Consider the following 16,982-nt stretch of genomic DNA (forward strand, 5'->3'; position numbering starts at 1 on the left):
TCATTATGTCATACGCCAATTGGCAAGTCTGACGACAAGTTGGCAACTCGACTCGCAGCAAGCAGAAGCGGAAATAAGAGAACGTTGCGCGCGGAATCGAACGTTCCGCGCGCGGCGGGAGCAGGCGAGCGATTCATCCACAGGACCGGCGATCGATACGATCATCCCCTAGCGGAGCGAGTCACCACCGTCGGGCACGCGACGGAGCCGCGTAGGGGAGACCGGGGTAAAGTGACGCGAAAAAAGTTTGAAGTCGAATAAAAATTTTCCCTTTCAATAAAAGTGTGTGGAAATAGATTTATAATATAATTTGAACATTACTATTGATAAATGACGAATAGCAATACTTAAAATAAACTTAAAGTATATTAAAATTCAACTTGAAAAGAAAATGCCAAAACGACCACTTTACCCCATACATGGGGGTAAAGTGAGCTACTATCTGGGGTAAAGTGAGCTGAAATAAAATACGAGTTTTAATTAAGGATATAGGTAATTTAAATTAACCCCTTGCGCTGGGATGACGTCAGTTTCTCTTTTTTTTTTTTAAACGTGGTTGTCAAAAACTATGGCAGATTTTTCATTTTTTTGAAGTTAGACTCTGTTCCATCACGCCGCGTGGTTTCCCAGCTACCCGACAGGTTAGGTTATTGCGCACATCACTCGCGCATCTTTCCTTCGCAGCTCAGTTTACCCCGGTCACTTTGCCCCGAATGTGTACTCAGTGGAAAATTAATTATTTAATAATGTTAGGATTAACGTTTTCTCGAACGCGTGTACATGTACGTTTATAAGCTTGTTATAAACACGCAGAAAAAATTTGGAGTTAAAATACCACATTTAAGACTCATTTATCCAAATAGCTAAATTGAAATGAAAACCAATTGGCAGTCTGTAAAACTTAATTTTTAATTTTTTAAAAATGAATTTCAATTTTTCAATATCTGAACGTCCATAATTATCATCGTGGTATTACACACATTTATTACGTCACCAAAATTTTAAAATATATTCGATTGTTAAAGATCAAATTAAGAAAGCTCATTTTACCCCTAGGTTCACTTTGCCCCGGTCTCCCCTACCGAGTTAAACGCGGCGTCCAGGCCGCGCGTCACGCCGGACTAATTTATTCAGAAGCGTCATAATTGCGATATCGCGGCGCGGTCCGGTATTGCGGATCACCGCAACGGCCCTCCGGCCGCTGCAATTGCGAGGCCGTCGCGGAACGCGCGTTCGCGCGGAAATCAGCGACACCCCCGGGGAAATGCTAATTTTGCCCGATCCGATGCGCGTCGCTTTTTTTCTCCCCCGCCGCGGCATGCCGCTGATCGGCGCCGGGGTCACGTGACCACTCCGCGCCAATAAATCGCGGGCAAAATTTCGCGAAAAAAACAGGGGAACGTTCCTCCCTCTGCAACCAGATTCTTTTTTTTTTGTTTTCGTGTAACGCAACCGTTCGGCTGTTTTCCAGTGTAATCCACCCCGTCGTTCGTATTCCCTCGTTGCTGCTTTTATTGCTGCCTTTTTGGCTTCACGCCCCTTCCAACGAGATTTGTCGCTCGCGGGGAAAATGGGCGAACTCTGTGACGTTTACAGAGTGCTTGGTAAGGTGAATTAAAGGGGTGGGAGGGGAGATTTGTGGCCGTGTTGAGTGCGGGTGGTTGGGGTGGGGTTTGTGTGATAAGTATATGGTCAAATGTAATTTTCAACCACTTGGATAACTTTGATCGGAAGAGTAGATTTTAAAATAAATTCCTCTAATATCTATTTAATACATTCCATTCTGTAACAGGTATTATTTTCAGACAATGTGCCTTGGATAACTTTAATTAAAAGTTATGGATGTTTTTTTTTTGTATAGTCTCTTAAGGCAGCGTACTAAAGATAGGTAATACAATTTTTGTATGAAAACTGTAAATTATTCCTGAAAAAATTCATAAAAATGGCTTACTTTTCCGGCCAGCATAGTGGTGTTCCCCCTTAAGGTGGAATTGTATGGAAAAAATATGGATTATGCTGTTTCCTAATTATTAAAACATCCAGTTCAGATTTCACGTGAAACCACGATTTTTAGAAAACATTATTAATATATTTGTTTATAACTTTTTTCTGATTGTTTAAACAATTGATAAAACTTTTACCATTTGATAGATCTAATTAAAAGAAGTCACTTTTGTCTGGAAATTTCTTTTCTATCTCTTACAGATTGCGAGTTAGAAAATAAAATCGAAAAATAGCCGAATATTCAGGGGCTAATTTCACCCCGTTAGTGTGATTTTGGGCAGCAAAAAAAATGCGTTGTAATCAGGAGGAAATTCCCTACATATCCACAAAGTTTCAGAATTTTTTGAATTTTCGGGTTCGGGATCTTCCCTTGTCAGATCATTATGCCTAACTAATCCCGATGAATGTGACCATTTTCACAAAAGAAACTAAACAATTTTTTTTTTATAAAATCAGAATCTAAATTGGGGACGAAGCCGAGTAGTAAAGCTAGTTGAACATAAAAAAAAACAAATTTAAGTGTTAATGTAAGTTCAGGTGTGGTAAAACTTTAACTTTTTAACTTTAACTATTTATGCATATATGATGTGCCAATGTTACGGGGTAAGGTATTTAACATGTATTAAAGAAGGAAAAGGACAAATTTTTTAAGCATTTCGACACTTGTACTGCATTCACAATAGATGCAATGTTATGATAGGATACTTAAAACCAATTTAAAAATGTTAATTTATATATTATACAGCAAAATGTTCCAAAAACATGCCATGTTCCCCCAGTTTACGGTACCTCTGATGTGAGTGACAAGATTAAAAAGCGTGCAGCAAAAAAAGAAGCAACCAATCACTTCCCCCCAAAATCCCAACCCCAACTACATCTCTTTTATCCATTCCACCCCCAAGAAGACCATAAACACAACGATACCCTGCATTCAAATTCGTTCCAACCCTTTCTTCGTCACCCATCGCCAGAACGATCGAAAGTGACCACATCCCCAATTAACAATACAAGGAAAGTGTTTCCTAACAATCAGCAAAAGTCCCGCGGTCGAAGTCCTCCGCGATGTCGAGCAACGCCCGAATTTATGCAGCGCCAACAGGGGGACGCCGTTGTTGCAGCAACCTAAGGGGTAGGAGCAGACGGGGGTGTGCGCGGCCGCTTGATAATAATTCATATCGCCCTTTTTCCCGTGTTTCCACGTCCACGGTCGCTTTTATCGTCCTCGGAGCGTTGGCCTTCCTTCCTCGGCCCAGTGACAGGCAGAAGAAAGCGGGGCGCGGAACGGCGGAGGGGTAGGTGAAACAGTAGCCGCGCGTAAACCGCAGCTTTTCTGTCGGCGATGGCCGTTCGCGGAAACAACGACGCGTCTTCAAGCGTTTTAAACGTCTCTGTCCTCCTCCCGACCACTCTTCTTTCTCGCTTCCACCCCTTCGCCCGTGGTCTCGCTCATCCGCTCCCCCCGGCCGCGCGGTTCCACCGTCTCGCGGCTTTGTGCTTCCCCTGTCCACTGTTGGGATTTGTTCTTGACGTTGGTAGTCCTTTCTCCCACCTCCGTCAGCTTTATTCTAACCCTTTCCCGTTTTTCACTCGCGCCGGTTGAAGGTGCAGCGGGTGGAAGAGGGTAAACTTTGTTGCGCGGTTGCCGTCACGTTCGCGGCGAAAAAATATGTGAAAATGCTACCGCTGTATCCTCGCGATACAAGGTGGCCGATGTTTCAGCTGATTTCTTGGGGTAACGGATGGATATCCACTGTTCGGGGTTCTGCGGGGGTTTAAAGAATGAATAGGAGCAGAAAAAGTCAACTAAACGCTCCACTAAATTCTGTCATCGCAACAAAAATAATTAATGTGACTCCTAAAGGTGCCAACCATAGCTCAATACACCACGGGTTATTATCGCAATAACGAAAGAGCCCTCCAAGATTTCACTGTAGCTTCTTCATTACCCCACCCTCTCGCAGGAGAGCAACGCACACTCTGTTGAAGTTGAAGGAGCGGCGCATCGTAAAGGCGAGATCCTCGTGGGTATCCGGGGGCTGTGGGGCGGGTTGCTCGCCACAGGGAGCGGACCACGACTGGAAATAGTTTAATAAGAACTCGAGGGGAAGAAGTAGAAAGGGGGAAGGGCTGCGCCTTTGTTACAGCGGCCGCGCGGAAGAAGAACTGTACGGGGCTGGAAGATTATTTTGGGTTTTCTGTCATGGCTTTATAAGCAGGGGGATAAGTGAACGGGGGCTGATATTAAAGCCTCCTATTCCGTGGATCCTCCCCGCGGAACATTAACCCTAGGAATATCTAGAGCTCTGCGCGCGCTGGAATGTTCTCAGCCTCGCTTATTAAATTTCCCCAAGTTTTATACACTCCCCCGGCTTTATCGCTTCGGTAATAGCGCGGACTTCTTTGATTCCCACCCCCGTCTCAGCGCCTGACCCTTGTGAACGGCAGATAAACAGTCCTTAAAATACTTTCATGGGACACTTCAGTGAGGATGAAGTGTGAAGAGAAGTGTTCAGGCCTGGCATGCCTTGAATTCTTGCAGCAGGATATTTCGCGAGTATATTATGGCTTCTTCAGCAAATCGAGGGTGGAAGGAGGTATTAACCTCGATGGGCGATGGAACCGTGAACCTCCCCCAATTTGAAATTCCTTTTCCCTCCTTTTACCTTCAACTCTCGACACCCACTCCGTCCTTTTAAAATTTGAGAGGCATTTCTACCTATCACACTAAAAAGCACAAAACTGAAAAATGCAATAACATTCCACTAGAGTCGACTTCTTCTTGATCCACTCCTCTGAATATTCAAAAACAAAGTCTTCTCTGCTCAAAAACCTAACCCTTCATGAAGCCTTCAAACACCCCATTCACGCTCTCCAATATTTACTAACCACTGACATACGACCAGCAAGAGAAGCCAGCTGATTCGTCAAACCTGTCTTCCAGCGAAGTTCCCTCGCGCGTCTACGAAGGGTGCTCCGTCAAAGGCCGGAGCATGGATTCTTGAGTGAACTCGTGTAACCAATCCCGGTGTCATTGTGCCCGTTGACAGTGCTTGAGTAACGAGGACCGGGGACCACGTGAATGGGCATGAATGCCTAAGCACCGACGAGTTGTTTTCGTTCGGGGCCAACGAAATCGCGGCGATCGCTCAAACCGCAGCCAGGAAGGGGCGCATAAATGCAAAGCAGCCACGTCCAAGTTCCGCGCGCGTTTCCACGCAAAAATGGAGACCCTGGGGACGGTGGGGGCGCAGGGAGCGACGTAGACGACCGGTACCGATGAATAATACATACTTCCGCTGGTTCTAGCGATACATTATGCCGAATTCTCGTGCCCACCCCTCTGCAGAAAGGATTGCAACGATGCGCTGAAGACCTCCCAGCATCGGAAACCGGGGACGCGACTGTCGCGCGGATCGAGCTGAGGAGCGCAATGAAACCTCGAGGAATTAAGGCGCGTCACACGTCAGTTCTGCGACGGTTCAGTATAAATAGTCGATACGGTCTGTATAAATAGTCTATTTGCCCTGCAGTAGACTGAAATTGATACGCGTGAATTCCTCTTAATCTAGAGGTCATTCTGTCAGAATTAATTAAAATTTGTCAAACAAAAATGCTCGCGATGCGTTTGTACCCATCACTAGTTTCGCGAAATAACCACAGAAATTACTACCGAAAGAGTTCCCTATGTCTGCAAGGTTCCCAAAGCCGATTCTTTCCCGATTCTATGATCTTCAACAGTTATTCAGCGGGTCCAACGAATTCACAGGAACTTTTTACATTTTAAATCCAAATTTACATAATACTATTACACGTTATGTTAAATCTACCCCCGTTCTTCTACTTATCCGATGAAAAATCGTTGAATCAGGATGGAAGAAGAATATCTTTCGCGGTATTATCGAGTTCACCCTGTCAAGCCTGCAATTGAAAATGGTGGAGGATGCACGGAGTACCTATCGAGCGCAGAGGGCGTCGATTTCAGACGCGCAAAAATATTTCCCTGTTAATTAATCTAATTACCGTCCTACTTACCGTAATCTACTTATCATAGAAACTTAATTTTCGGCGAGTTGCTTTAGCGATCGAGGGGGACAACTAAATCGAGCTTGTCTAAATCAATAGAAATGAAATATAAATAACATCGTAACATTCCATAATTCATTTCTTCCCCAATGCTCGATCGTGGCTGACTCGACCATATTTTATTCCCCAACAAAATCATTTGCAACTCTTACCTTTGATTTCGATGAGCGGACAGAGGCCAACGATCACGTTGAAACGTAGACGTCCTCGCGGAACCGGAGGACCCGGCTGGCTGAAACGAGAAAAAGCAGGGATTAAGCGAAGAACGCCGCGGAACTGCATTAAATCGGATTAGCTGGTAATGAAATTAAGGAGAGAGGAAAAACTCGTCGTATCGAGTTTGAAAGGGACTGGGTATTGTGTGGGGAGCGCGATGAAAACTGTTCCACGTGACGCCCGCGTAAGGAAAGCTCGATTCACGTCCGGCGCCCCTTCTGACAGCTTTTCAGTGACGGCGTTAATCTCACTGCTTTTTCCCTCCCAGCCAGCGCCCCCCGCCGCCCTTTTTTCCTTCTTTTGATACTTCTGCGACTTTTTCAATCCCACCGCCGGTGATCACGCTCCACGGCCTCGTATTACTGTCTGCCATTATTCTCGCAATCTCCAATACGTCTTCGCTTTCCCTCGTCTATAAATCCTTCTCTAAATTCTTCGCTTCCCTTAATCTCCCTCGCAACCACTATTTCTTCTTTTATTGTTCTTCATTGTCTTTGGTGATTTTATTCCCAGATTTCTTCGATTTTCCATCGTTTTTCCAAAATCGTCTCCACGCATTTTTCCCTCGACTGTAAAATTATCCCCACCCACCATTTTTCGTTAGACACACTCAATTATTTTTTGAAACAGCATTTCCTTATTCCTCAGCCTTCTTTCCCTCCCTGAGCAGCTTTTCTTCCCCGTTCAGCCTCTTACCGAAGTCCAGCTTCTACGATCCTCTTTGTCTCCTCAGCATCCCCCCCCCCATCTATCTTCCCTTCCCCGTTCTACCCTTCACTCGACGCACCGCCGTTCGTCCCCGAGCTGCAGCTGCGTTTTACGATTCCACGTTATCCACCCTCATCGTGGGCCCGATTTCATTCATCTTAATCCACCGAGTCGTTTAACTTATTAACCGTGCACGACGCGCCCGCCCGTCCCGTATACGGTCTCGGGGCGTTAGCCGGGGCAATTGCCGCGGAATATGAGCTGCTCGATTTATAGACACCGCGCGGGCTGTAAATTCGCGAACAACGGGGAGCATCCTCGACGGGAAGCAGGCTCGACTTACGCACGCTATGGTAGAGCTAGACGGATACTCCACGCTGTCGTAAAATTTTTCTGGGAATCATACGCTAAAAATTCTTCCCGGGGTAGGTTCAGTTTTATGGGCGGGCTGAGCAACAGAGAGGTTTGTGAGAAATGAAGTGTTTCAATATGATGGGTATGATTTCACAAGATTCTTTTATTGACATACATCTACGTCTCCACATGTCATGTCCGTAAGTAGTAGGGGAGAGTAGGGGAAGTACGAACACTTAAGGGAAAAGTTAAATTCAAACAAAAGTATCGACCCTAATCAGATTTACTTTAATAAATATTTTTTAGAAAATTATTGCGCTATTTACCCTTAAAATTCACTGATCAAGTCTCCCTAACCTTCTGATCAAGTCTCCCCTTCAGTGGGGGATACTTGTGCATAACGTCACTGCCAGAAAATGGTGAAATTCAGTCATTAAAATTAGTGATTTCAGCTTTCAAATTTGTACAAGTACGTTGAGAATGCTCTAAGAATCACAACTTAAATGATTAAATATAAACAAAGCAAACCATTATTATGATTTTTAATAAAAAAGCAAAACTGTGATCCCTCCTTTCCCTTATAGATAATTGAACTTTGGTTGATTATCTACAAAGGCAACATAAAGAATTATAAATACTTTATTAAACAAATCATTTTTTTTTAAAGAAAGACACAACTCTTTCTGTCCGGAGTTACGCGTAGCTAGCGGGGCAAATACGAACCGCTGCTTAGAGATCTTGATCTTTACTGAACACTGGTTTTCTCCCACACTGTGGGTCTGACACAGTCTTTCTTCTTGTTCGATGGAACTTTGGTTGCTCGTGGAATTGACTATTTAAGGTGAATTTCCCAAATTCTGCTCATTTAAGAGGTAACTCGTCATAAAGAAGGTGTAAGAAATTTGTTTGTGATGAAAATTTGCAGAGTAATTGATTAATTCTTTAATAATAAATCAACCAATTCGAAAACTATTTAAGAAAGATATTTCAAGATGTTTAACTATTAGTAATTTGTAATTAAATATATAATGCTCTAAATGTCCGTATTTCTGCTCATGAAAAATAACACTCGCGTAAATGTTTAAATAATTTAGAATTATTTTGTTGCAACTATAGTACAAACGTAACGCATATAATAATAAGAAAAATACGAAATGAACAGAAATTGAGACATTCACCTTATTTGCTGCCTGACGGGTCTGTCACGGGTATCGCAAGATCTTTCAACGAATATGTACGTCTATTCATCCTAATATAATTCCGGGGTACTGGATACATTAAAAGCTTCGAAACGTTAAGAGAAAAGGATAAATGCCATCGTCCATAATAGCCCCATTCACACTGTTCGTAATTACCCCAAATGAACAGAAGTGAAGTACCGAAGTAATTTCCAATAAAATAAATACGAACATGTATATATAAAGTGATCCCGTGATTTTATTTGGAATCAAGTAACGGAGCTAAGAAAAAATTATGCTTTGTTGGGTAGGCACGCGATTCTACGCTTGGAATTCGCTTGAATTTCATAAATTCAAATACGCAGTGGTTAATTAATTTTCTACGGTAATCATTTATCAGCGAGCATTCACTGCATTAGCCGTTTCATATTTCGCAACCAATGCGATGCCCGCTGTTTGCTCTTCATTATTTTTCCTGCATATCGATATTTGTCGTCCCCCGTGCGCGGTGCATTTGCAATTAAAATATCATGCATCCGTCGTTTACGAGTTTCCTTGTGTCCATCCACTATTTACCAACCGAATCCTCATATCTGGCACATTTGCATCCATCGATTCTTCTTCACAGAAGCATCCCTTTAATATATTCACCGTCATAACGGCCAACGTTGACCGGCAGGTAACGAAAATTTCAACACAGCCGAAACATTTATATGGCAGGACAAACATCCGTTGTAAATTTTTGCCAAACATCATACATTGTAGGTAAAGTCCAGTTCGCACGTCACAGATCGCACGTTGCACTTGGAGTGCAATTTATGCACCGTGAAGCGTGATTTATAAATAATGGAGTGTGGAGTTTGAAGTGTAAGGTATGAGGAGTAGATAGCGAAGGGTAAAATCTAACTTATAATCTCTGAATTGTGAAAGTGTGGATTATAAGATGTGAATGATGAAGCGTGGATTATGAGGTATAAACTGCGAAGTGTCCTGTGTCAAATATAAACTATAGTGCAGCGTAAGCTATGAAGCATACGGGAAGGTAAGAAATATCAGCTTTTGATTTTTGCGACCGCGTTCCACCCTTTCGAAAAATCTGAAAAAATTAGACATTAATGACCATACAAAGACGATAAAACTGTAAAAATGTAAATGTTGTAACTTCAAATTTTTACTTTGAAATCGTGATTTTTAATATTTTTGAATTTTTTAAAATTCGGTTTTGCCACTGAAAATTCTGGAAAAATTCACAGACACGCGTATCAATGGGAGGAAGGCCTATGATTTTTTGTATAAGTTTCTATTCAATAGAACAAAAGTAATGGAGCTTAAACTGTAAAGTATGTTTCACCCTGTAACTACCCTAGTAGTAGGGGTATCGGGTTGAAACTTGGCAGAAATAGATTTCTTAGAGGAACCTATCGATTGCCGCAAACAAAGTTCAATTTGGTTTGGGGGCACTTTTCACTATGCTTATCCGGCTACACCCTTTAAATGAATGGCACATTCAGTTTTCTCTACAACCAACAAGGGAAGATCCCGAAGCCGAAAATTCAAAACATTCTGAAACCTTGTCAGTATGTAGAGGATTTCTTCCTGATTACAACGCAATTTTTTTTGCTGCCCAAATTCACTCGTAGGGGGTGTAATTAACCCCTGAAAATTCGGCTATTTTCTGATTTTGTGTTGTAACACGCGAACTGTAAGAGATAGAAGAAAAGTTTCAAGACAAAAGTTACTTCTTTTAATTAGATCTATCAATTGGCAAAAAAATATTTTACAGTTCCCAAGTTATCAGACAAAATTGAAAAATAATCGAATTTTCATGGGTCAATTTCACCCCATTAGAGTGGATGGTCAACAAACAAAAATTGCGTGATAATCAGGAGAAAATTCCCTACATACTCACAAAGTTACAGAATTTTTTTAATTTCCGGAAACGCGATGTTCCCTTGTAAGAGGTGCCGCATAATTAAAGAGTTTTCTACAAATACAATTCTTTTTTCTTTAATTCATATTAATGTAAGAAATAGAGAATTTTGTGATGCATTTGGGTTATTGCACACTTAAGCATATTTATCAATCAAAGCAAATCAAATTTCGTAAATAATTTAAAGTCAGGGAAGTTTCTTCCCTCTCCTGAAAACTTTCACTGTTTTCTACAAAGGCTGTTCAAACATTGCACGTCCACTTTATGTGAAATTCTGTGTTTCTTTAATTACAAAGTACCCTTGCATTTTTAAAACTGTTCGTCTCGAACACGCCGAAAGAGGAAATACATTTCTGCAGTAAGCGCCACTGATATACTCCCAAGACACCACGAGCTGCCAATTAAAACTCCCCCTAAATACACGATTCCTCGTGAAAGCCGCCTATCGTCGCTGGCACAAGCGCCTTACAGCGGCTTCCGGGGAGCGCAGACGAAAATGGATGCTTGTCTGGGATTCACCGCGAAAGACCTCCAGAGCTTTCCCCCGCAGATGCGTAAGAAAAGCTGCGCTCGCGGTCCCTGTGACGTCTTTTCGATGACAGACAGCGTTGATCTGTCCCCTCTGCTCCTTCTCCCTCTGCCACCCTTCAGCTTTATCAACCACCTGTCTCGCTCCCTCGCCCTCTGCCCCTCTCCCTCGGTTGCGCGCGGCCCCGTCATGTGCAAATGCGTTTCTGAAAAGCCTGCAGCAGCCTGTCTGCGGCACGACGTGCGACGAATTCTACGGCCGGCTCGTCTGCATCCAGCGGTAAAAGGAAAAACGGGGACGGAGGGTGAGCGAGAAGAAACAGACAGAGACCCGAGGGTGGGCGTCGGGGAAAGGGTGCCAGAGATAGAAATAGGAGGGGGGAGAGGGTGGGAAATATCGCCAACTCGCATCGTCGGCAACGGGATGCAGTGATTCGACGCGCGTGAACGGAATTCGCGCGACAACCCGCGTATTTGTATCTAAGTCCCACGGTGTCCTCCGCCCCCGATGGGGGGCGCGACTTTGGGGGGTTGGTATAATAGGAGGAGGAATATTCTGCGGGCCGAAGGAACGCGTGTAAGACGCATCGGGTTGAGACACAATTTAAAATTGTTGCTCTCGCGTGTGATACCTACCCCATGGTGGCCTTTATTTTCAAAACATCTGATTTTTTCTGCTCTCATCCCCTAGAATGGTTTCACTTCGTAAGGAAATAATTCCTGAAAAAGTCTATTGCAATCGGATAACGGGAAAGGGTGCCGACTAGGTGTTAAAGTTTAAAATTACATTTCACAAAAACGGTACGCCCCATGGAAATATTGTTCAAATAAGATTGAAAGAGTATTCAATTTTCTACAATTACTGTGAATATAAATTTTTCGTGCTTCCAACCATTTGTTAGATAATAGCGTTTGAAGACAGAGAGTTCCGCGCCACGCGCGTACCACCCCTACGGCGCGCTCTATAGTCAAACGCTATTATCTGAAAAATGGTTGGAAGCACGGAGAAGTTATATATACAGAAATTGTAGGAAATTGAACGCTCTTTTAATATTACTTGAACAGAATTTCGATAGGACTTACCATTTTTGAGAAATGGAATTCTAAACGTTAAGGCCTGGTCGGCACCGTTCCCTGTTGTCCGAGTGCAACAAAATTTACAGGGGTTATTTTGCGAAAAAAAATTTCGCGACGCATAAATAAGGACCACCCTAGTGATGCTCGTGCGCGACACGGGGATTCAAAATGGCAGGGTTCCTCTTCCGTAGAGTATCCCATGCGTGGAATCTGTTCGACTTCTCGCGATTAACACCCTGTCGCAATGGCCGCCGATAAAACGCTCTAACCAGAGTTTACGAGGGGACGAGTAAAAACTTTACTCGCAGCCAGATACAGGCACCCCCGCCCCCGTGGCGCACAGTAAACGTATAAAAGTGCAATCATAAAGACACTCGAAGCTCCCCTGCGAATCTCCTCGCGCAGCGTTATCGCGAATGGACACGCGCTCCACAGATTCGACGGACAAAAAACCGTGGGAGGGAGGAAGGACTGGAGGAAAGAGGGATGGGGAAAAATGAAGAAGGAAAGAGTTCTCCAACAACAATATAACCCACCCTCTGCGCTTGAGACGAGCTCCCAGAGAGCGAAGCGTTTAAAACGCCGTAAACCAGAGCGTCCGTCCGAAAATTTCCATGAATTTTTACCGCGAGGGAGTATTACCTTAAATAACCCTGTACCGGCGGTTGTAAGACGCACAAAAGGGGCTGCCGCTTTGTTTGCAAATCCACATTTTTAACCAGTGGCCTCCGCTTGCGCCGCATTTCTCTCTGGCCTCCCGGCTGGATTCCACCCTCGGACTCCGCCAGCGATGGCCTCGAGGCGGTTGGGACGTGTAGCGTGATTCACCTCGGGTATCACTCGAAATCTGTATTTCTTTAATGCCCCGAGACGTTACAGGATCGTAATTGACTGAGATTCTTGGAATAAACATGGAGAGTTACAGACGTTGAATTTTTAATAAATAGCTGGGTGTGAAGGATTTCTGCTAGAAATTTAAATAAATAGGAGTATTTCAGGGTCTTCTATAAATCATACGAATTTTCATTAAGTAATGTTAACTCTTTGCATTCACTCGGTGTACTACCTATGTAGTCCGTGCGGAGAACGCCGATGGGCGTTGAGCGAGCATTGCGGACAAATGGGACTGGAGGGTTTCCGCACGCGAAGTGTGGCAAAAAGTTCAACCCCCGTACTCGAAGTGTTAACACTTTAGTGCATACATTTTTAACTCAATTGGAAAAATTAGACTAGTCTAATTTGGGCATGAAAAAAACCGAAACCGATGTCTGTTTTCAATTTGGAGGACGTCTGGGCTCCCCAGGGCAGCCGTCTGGGTCACCGCCTTAAAGCGGGATCATGTAGCAAGTACAAAAAATGTTGTATTTTTTTACATAAAATAAATACTTCATGTTTAATGAAAAACTATGAAAAATGTTTTTAAAAAAATATAAATTTATGATATAATAGAGAATTATTCATTATTGTGCATTGTGAAATTTAACAAAACCGGCCGAGTCATGACTTCTTTATATACATACCATTTTTTATACATCTTAATTATATTTGACGTCATAAAATATAGCCTATACCCCTTCCTGTTGTTCAAGGATACTGAACTTAAAATTTCGTAATGATTTATTCAGTATTTTGTGAGATTTTTGTGAGCATACAAACAAATGCTGTAGCTTTATTATAATAGTATGATATGATATACGTATGTATACAGGTACCAAATTTCATAAACAAAGAGCTAAAAAGGTGCACAAGTAAAATTTTCACGTATCAATTATTAGGGTGATAAATAACACCCTAACTAACTTAGGATGATCCACTAACATGATACCGCCTTAAGGCGGCTGCCCGGCCGAGCCTCACTTCACAGGTGTAAATTATTTTTGGTTTTCAAATCTTTATTCCATTCAATAGATCACTACACAAATTACTTATCAATAATTTTCTTTTAGCTGTACGATGTCGGAAAGTATTTTATTCGATTTTTTTAGTTTCACAAATAATTCTCACAGCGTGCTTAGCTAAAAAAATGCACTTCAAAGTAGATTTCTGTCAAATCGAAACGTCAGATTGACATGTTTCTTAGGCCAATATGTGCGGTGTGGCAATACTTTAAGGCTGGCAAATGAAAATTCTGAAAAAAAATTATAGGGGCCCAACTCCTGAATTAAACAGGAGCCCGCCTTAAGGCAGGCGTATGCACTAGAGGGTTAAACTACATTTATCCAAATAATGTCAGATATCACATTCCTCTGTTCCCAATGCAAGGAACGAAGCTGCCAATTTCCATTCAACTTCTTCCACTGAAAGAATCGATAAAACTCGTAGTTTCTCCGCGAGTAGAATGGAGAATTGCTCGGAAACTCGCAACAGGCGGAACCGAATGCCCATCGCTACCCGAGGCGCGGGTTCTGGCCCTCCTCGGGAGGCTTGCACTCCGCAAGAAAGGGGATGAAACTTGGCGAGCCGGGAGTTGCAGGCGTGTATTATGCCGAGATAAAAACTTTGCCACTCGTTGCCAGGAAATAAAATGAACCGACCTCGCTTCCACCCCCCTCCGAACGGCGCTGCCCCTTGACGCGAGCGTAGAGGCGGCCTGGAGCGCGCGATTCAAGGGGATGTGTCGTTCGAACCTTTGACGGGGCACAGACGTATCCCTTCTTCGAGTGATGTCGAGTATTATCGTAGGGGGTGGGCTCGTCGAGGGGTGAGATCTGACTGTGTCGCTTAGAAACACGTGTTCGGAGGATGTCTGACAAGTAACGACTGTGGGGGTGTGCGCGTCGCTTCTTGCTCGGGGGTGGGTATTCTTAACGCTCCAGCGGAAGATCTGTGAAGTGGTCTTTGGAGGCTGTGAAATGGAGGTTGCTTTGAGCGTTCTTGGTTGCGCGAGTGAACTTCTTTTTGAGCCGCAATGCTGGAGAATTTTACGTAGGTGGTCTATTTATTTGGGAACCAGAAAGTAAGGGTAATAAGGATCACTGAATTTTAAGGTTCTTATACTCTAAAATGGTTCACGAGAGATGAAGAAGATATACGAATTCCATGAACTTGTAGCGATACCTCCGACTTCGCCACCAGAGGACCTCTCGACCATTCCACTTTCTCGCAAGTTCTCCGTCATCTACTTCTTCATATATACATATACAAGTTTCGTTTTACCTCCTATCATCCCAGCCTTTAAAGCAGGGCCTGCTATAGTTAAGCCTCAAAGCGAACCTCCTGGTTTTATAGCCAATTTTTCCCAGGAATATACCTTTTTCTGTTCTGCCACCAGTTAAGCAGGGTTAGAAAACAGTACAAATTATTATAAGTAAGAATAGTTCCTTTATAGTTTGGGCACGAGCGCTCACACGAGGCTGATTCCTACCGTATATGTGATATTTGTAACGAGATGCCATAATCGGCTGTTTATACCCGTCGATACGTATAAGAATGTTATGTACTCATATTTTTGGCTAAATAAAAACGTTTTAAAAAAAAGCTATAGTTAAGCCTTACCGACGAGTCCACTAAGAGTCCGCTATTTTTCCTAGACTTAAGTTTCTCGACAAATTATAGTATTTCTCGAGAAATGAGAAATAAGCAATTATAAAATTTCTCGAGAAGGAACACTAGTCCCAACTCTCGAAAATCAGACTATAACAGTCTCCAGACGAAACTTCCTTTTCCTTCCTTCGATCCTACCACCTTTCACTAATTCCCAACCCCCGGCAAAAAATTAACAGTCACAGAATGCCCCAGAAAAAAGCTAACCTCTAAAATATACTTCCAAAAACTGAATCTACTTCGCTGAAACCACCAACCTCCTCCGAACTCCTCCTTAACAAGTGCTTTTACTAGGAACAAGGACATTTCACCCCACAGTTAACCAGCTTCCACAGCCTTACACCTCCACTCGTGCATAAAATTCAAACTATCCACGTAAGAAGAATAGAATGAGAAAAAAAAAAAGAAAGTCTGGGGCGTTGGAGCAGCAGGAGTGCGAGAGTATAAATTATCAAAAGAAGAAGAAAGAAGAAGAGAGGGGGTGGCTGGCGAGGTGGAAGGAAGCCTGGAAAAACGCGAGGACCGAAGGCGTAACTTGCAACGGGTGGTCGTTCGTGGGGGACGTTATCTTAAAGGGGGTGCTGGTTGGATAGAGAAAGGCAGCGGGGCAGGGTCACCTCGTAAGATCATTCACGAGTTGGTAAGCAGCGGTTGGTTCGCGGGGAAAAACTTGCCAGCGAGCACGGAGATTAGTATCTCGGTGGTGGGTCGTGTTGTATCGACCCGAGTCCGGTATACTACACGGAGGATCGCAGTTGCTTCCATTCGTCGTCCCCTTATCTGCGCTCCCTTCTTCCTTCACTGATTTTCTACCTGTTCCCGCGCGGGTAGGCTTCTAATTATGAGGAATTAAGAGGCAGCGGGGCCTGTACCGGGCGGCAATTAGAATCGCCGTTCGTGAGCTCGCTTTCGGTATAAATCACGCGGGGATTCGGTGTCCTTGGTGAATTGCCCGAGATCCAGCCGTGTAATTAAGGAAACTCGCTGCTGGTAGTTGGATTTATTGAATAACGATACACTGCGGAAATTGATTGGGCCAGTTGCGCTGCTGGGGAGAGCGTGTTCGGGTTGGCGGGTGGATTATTTACTTTGTATTCTACTGGAGTTTTATTTGGCTTGAGGGAATGAAAATTTTTATGTGTTGAGTTCGTGAGTTATTGGTAAGTTAAGGGAACCTTCCGGTCTAGAGCCCCCAAAATAGGTGATCTTTAGGAATTAATTAAAGGAAAACTATTATAGATAATTTAATGGGACTTTTTGCATTGTATTAAGGATGTCTTAAGTTATAGAAATATATTTTTTGTTTTATAAGTAATCATTGCAGACGGCACTGGGCAGTCGTTAAAGTCAAGGCGTCAAAT

The 16,982-nt window shown here is 43.3% G+C and overlaps 1 protein-coding gene across 4 annotated transcripts in view; it reads right to left on the reverse strand.

The window, feature by feature from the left end:
• The window catches only part of Ph4alphaefb (prolyl 4-hydroxylase subunit alpha-1), a 216,296-nt gene that overhangs the window by 84,318 nt on the left and 114,996 nt on the right, over positions 1-16,982 (reverse strand). For 3 of the 4 annotated variants that reach the window (XM_076830978.1, XM_076830980.1, XM_076830977.1), the window contains one exon: positions 6,240-6,319. The exons of the other annotated variant lie outside the window; for it this stretch is intronic. The gene's annotated coding sequence lies outside the window, so the exon portion shown is untranslated. The remainder of the gene's footprint in view (positions 1-6,239; positions 6,320-16,982) is intronic. 4 annotated transcript variants of the gene reach the window in all.

Source organism: Andrena cerasifolii, chromosome 2 (genome assembly GCF_050908995.1).
Source record: "Andrena cerasifolii isolate SP2316 chromosome 2, iyAndCera1_principal, whole genome shotgun sequence".
NCBI classification, from domain to species: Eukaryota; Metazoa; Arthropoda; class Insecta; order Hymenoptera; family Andrenidae; genus Andrena; species Andrena cerasifolii.